This window comes from Physeter macrocephalus, unplaced genomic scaffold, assembly GCF_002837175.3.
Source record: "Physeter macrocephalus isolate SW-GA unplaced genomic scaffold, ASM283717v5 random_947, whole genome shotgun sequence".
Lineage (NCBI taxonomy): Eukaryota > Metazoa > Chordata > Mammalia > Artiodactyla > Physeteridae > Physeter > Physeter macrocephalus.
The window spans coordinates 20,205-25,000 of NW_021146562.1; the positions used below are offsets into that span (position 1 = coordinate 20,205).

Sequence of the window (4,796 nt, forward strand, 5' to 3'; positions counted from 1 at the left end):
AAGCCACCTCACCCGAGGTCTCTCCCGCATTGGGAGCAGTGTTATCCAGTGACTGGTGACAAGTCACTGGTGTTTGTAGAAAGGCTCAGCACCTCCGCTCCATGAGGACAACTCTGTTCCAGGGGGCCCACGGAGCCGGGAACCAGCCAAGGACTCCGGTGCAAACTCACTGAGCTCAGTGCCTCCTCCACCGGGTGCTGCTATCATCACTCCCCACAGGTGCTGGTCCTCAAGGCTCTCCCCAAGCTTTCACCTGCAAATCTCCAGCTCAGGGTTTCCTAGGGGAGTCGACCTACAACACCAGCTGCGTGACCTTCAGCAATTCCTTACACTATCTGCACCTCCTCATCTACAGGGCCCAGAATGCTGCCCGGCACACAGTAGGAATTCAACACTTTTCTTGAATATGGAAACATTTACCTTGCAAGGGTTTTGTGAGGACTGAACAAGATGCTGTGTATAAGCTGCCCAGAGCAGGACTTGATGCTATCTGAACAGAGGCCAGCTGAACCAGGGATGTACTCAATCCATTAACCAAGGTACTAGTGAGAAATTTACAATGAATATTCTATTCAGATCTTCTGCGGTCACTGTGGAATGTGTCCACAATTTAAGTAATGCCATAGGACCTAGCGACCATCACAGAACACCTAATATGAAGCAAACAGTGTAGGTCATATTAGCCTCAAGTTTCAGATGAAGAAACAAACTCAGAGATGAAGATTCTTATTTAAAGTCACAAGATGGGTCACGGACAAAGCCGGGGTAGGTCAGGCTCCAGGGTTAGCACTTGTGCGGAGGCAGGCTCATGGCAAGGGCCTGCACGCAACTGTGGGTGCCCCTCCTGACGGCACCCCCACAACAAGCACAGGCTCCAGTGCACCGGAAGGGCTCTTTATTGTCAGTGAGACCACCAGCCAAAGGAGCACTGGGCTCCGAGCAGGCCCCAGGCACCACCCAGGCCCCAGGATCCTCAGGGAGAGGGGGCACAGGGAGCTCCAGGCCTCAGAACGGTCCTTGGCTCACACAGCACCATGCAAATACAGAGCTAAAAACTTCCTGAATGTCTCTGGCTGGAAACCAGTCGGCCCAACAGGTTCCTGGAAAGAACACAGCCCATTAGGATCCTGCTACTAGGTTTAATGGCAGCAATTAAAACAAAGGTCGGTTTCATGCAAATCCTAAGTGCCTGGATAATAACTGTTTCTTTCTCTCACGACCAAGAAGGAGCGCTGGGGAGCTGGTGCCAAGAGATGCCGGGGATGCTGGGCTAGCGAGGAGGATATGAAGCATCCCAGCACCTTTCAGCCAAATCGTCTGTTGACATTGCCCTGATCCCTAATCCTGCTCACCTCAACCACCACAAGCAAATGTTCTATTGCCCCTTTTAATTCCCAGAGACAATAATCCCTCACTCCTTCCACACACATTTATCAGGCACCTTCTCTGTATCAGAACTGTGACCCAGTGCTGGAAACCCAATAATGACTTGAATCTGGCTCCCACCCTCAAGGAGCTTCCAGCCAGGTTTGCAATAGTGATAATACAAGGTGATGGGCCTCATAATAGAAGCAGGAAAAAGACGCTAAGAAAACAGGGGAGAAAATAACTAACTCATTGACTTCCATACACGGAAGAGAGCATGTATGAATGAGTCTTAAAGGGCAAGTATAACAGAATGGGCCAGAAAGAAAAAAGAAAGGAGACTTCAGAAAGGCCAGTATATGCACTGGTCCGGAGGCACGAATGAAGGTGGGAAGAGCTAGGGCGAGGCTGGAGCCCGGGGTCCGTGCTGGCGGAGGTGGGGTGGGTGCGGGAAGAGACAGGTAAGGAGGAGTCACGTGACCACAGCAGCACGGGCCTGGCACTAAGTCACTATTTCAGAAGGAAGAGGCTGAAAGAAGAGGACCTGAAGACGTGAAGGGGAGAGGGAGAGCACAACTAACAGCAGAGGGAGCGGAGGAGGCTGGTGCGGCCGCCGCACAGGTGAGGGACAATGAATGGTGTCTGGGGCCAAAAGAGAGGGACCAGACCAGTAGGCATTTCAAGGGTAAACAATATCGATAGACACTGGAGAACTCATCATTCCACTAACATACAGATAATGTTCAAAGGCTCAACAACTACATTTAAACAAATCTACTCAGGCCCCGTGTGGGACATGGCTAGTCTGCCACAGATCCAGCAGTACCCCACTCTGTTCTCTCTCATCCCCCAATCCTGTTTTGTCTCTTCAGAGTGCTTATCACTGCCTGATATTACATTATGATTCTATTTAGATACTGCCACTGCCCACTACACAGAACACAGGCCTGGTCTCTGTCAGCTGAGCACTGAAGGTGCAGCAGTGAGTGACAATGCCATGGAGGAATGAAATGAATGCATCAATCACGGACTCAGCCTTTGAGAAGCTCAGTGCTCGGTTTAACAGAGGAAAAGAACACATAAACAGGTAACTACAGGACAGCAGCATGACTGCGCTGTGATGGGGGGACCCAGGGGCTATGGGAACCCACCCAAGGTACTTAAGCAAGGCTGGGACTGGGAATGGTGGGTCTTTATGCTAATGCAATGACAAATAGAGGACAACCAGACGATGGAGAAATGGGGGAGGCTGCGTGGGGCAGAGGAGGAGGGAGCACGAAGGAAGCAGCCTCCTCTGTAAAAGGAACAGCACTACTGGGATCCTCAGCTACTCAGGCAGCGGCGCATACTGGAGAGCTACAAGGAGCTGGGCGTGGTGGGCGCTGAGGAGCGCGCGGGGTGAGGTGAAGAGCGGGCTGGGGCCCAGGGTGGAAGGCGCTGTTTTAGGTAATGGGCAGGGCTGAAGTATCCCTCCAGGCAGAGGTCCTGAGCGTGAAGACCCCAAAGCCGGGGCCCCACTCACAAGCATCCCGTCAACCCCAAGCCAGGCTCACTCTGGGGAGGGTGAGTCCTGGCCCTGGGCCCATCACCAGGCCAGAGGCGGCCGGACTTACCACAACTGCCTTCCTTCTGACCACCGGGAGACACCAAAAATGCTCATAGAGGAGCTGATCCGAGTCTACCCAGACTAGATTCTTGACACCCTCATCAGAGGCCAGATCTGTGGTGTTCAGCTGTAGCACCAGGAACTGGAAGACACGTCCATCAGTGCCCACACTTTGCACGACTACTGGCTGCTCCAAAACCTTAGTGTCGTTCTGAGAGGAAAAGAGGACAAGTAAATCAAATCAGAAATGGCGGGGTGAAAGGAACAGCACAAACCAGGCAATTTCTAGTTCTGGCCTTTGAAATAACCCCCCACCCCTCTTTAGTGGTTCCCCCCGCAGGACACTGAAAACAGAATGTGGAGTTGAGGGCACTGTCCAGGGCCAGGCCTTCTCGCCCGCACCCAGCCTGGCTCTGCCTGGCCTCAGATGCCTTGTGGTCCCAGGGTACCTGCTCTTCAACTTGAGCACATTAAAGTACTAATTCCTGCCACTGAGAGGTGATTGCCAGGCAAGCTGCACAGTACAGAAGGATGAGCTGGGAGGTTAATGACGGTGAACCCCTCAAACTCATGGCCGTAACCTGGCGGTGACAACAGTGATGTCTATCAAATGTTAACCTGGAGGGTCAATTCATGTAATATATATAATCTCATTCAGTTCTCACTCCATTTGACAGTTGAGGAAACAGACTGGGTGAGGCAGTGACTCATCTGAAGTCACAACGATGTGTGGCATCAGAACCTACAATGGCTAGTGCTACACCAGTCACACTTCCCATCTGCCTTACTTTACTCCTCAGGGCTGGGCATCTGGAATGCCCTAAGCCTACAGGCAGGCATCTCACCTAAGCTTCAGCCTCTCAGTGCAACTCTGAGTATGTGTCAGATTCCTGAGTGTCCACTCTGGCTGTGTCGGCCCCAGGATTCCACCAGTCAACACATTTGCTGATTACCTCTTTCAATTAGTGCCACTTGGTAACAGTAATACTACTAGCAACCATTTACTGCAGGCCTCTCATGTGCCAGGCATCACACCAGTTTTACATAAAGTCACCTCTAATCTCATAAATCCAGTGGTATATACCCACTTAACAGATGAGGAAACTGAGGTTCAGAGAGGTGGTATAATTTGCTCAAGGTTACCCAGGATCAGACCCCAGGCTATTAAATCACTTGGAATCTTACTGTTCTGGTCTACACCTAGTGTCCCATTGTACCTGACAGTAGCTCCTCTGCCATTCTCAGAAGTATCCCAGTCTGGATGACAAATCACATGTTCACCCTACTGAGCCTGCAGGAATCCGGTTTGGTGACTGCTATCCACTGGACAAAGATTCAATACGCAGGCCCCACGAAGCAAAGCATTCCTAATTCAAAGATGCTACCTACATTCACCGTTCCAGGGCTGAATCTGACATTAGGAATAGCTAATGTCAGACCTCAGTGTAGGCCACACTGGGACCGTTCGCCTTAGAAATACCTGTTTTTAGCTGCATGAGAAATAAAAAAGAAAAGTACCTCTAAGTGTTAGCTGAGAATTCTGTATTGACTCTTATCTCCCTCTACAGATCAATAAAACTGCAGGTAGTACATAAATTTCTCAGCAATTTTACCTTTTACACAGAGGCTCTTCCCATAATTGCTCAACTTCACATCCCCAGGAATAATCTGTACCTGGAGGGGGTGGGGGAGGCCTCCTCTCCTACCCAACTGGGTGGCAATTAGTGACAGCATTGCTACCCATGCTCTGGGAGCACAGAAGCTACAATGAGCCTGCAGGCCTGGGACGTGGCATGTGACTATCTCTGCCTCCCTATCCTTGCCC

The 4,796-nt window shown here is 51.0% G+C and overlaps 1 non-coding gene across 1 annotated transcript; it reads right to left on the reverse strand.

Annotated features, from left to right (window-relative positions):
• Positions 1 to 878: 878 nt before the first annotated feature.
• On the reverse strand, positions 879 to 4,567 carry LOC102975322 (uncharacterized). The gene is made up of 3 exons (XR_003678859.2): positions 4,189 to 4,567; positions 2,979 to 3,182; positions 879 to 1,100 (listed from the first exon to the last, which is right to left on the reverse strand). It is a non-coding gene; the product is annotated as an uncharacterized protein (transcript).
• Positions 4,568 to 4,796: the final 229 nt, after the last annotated feature.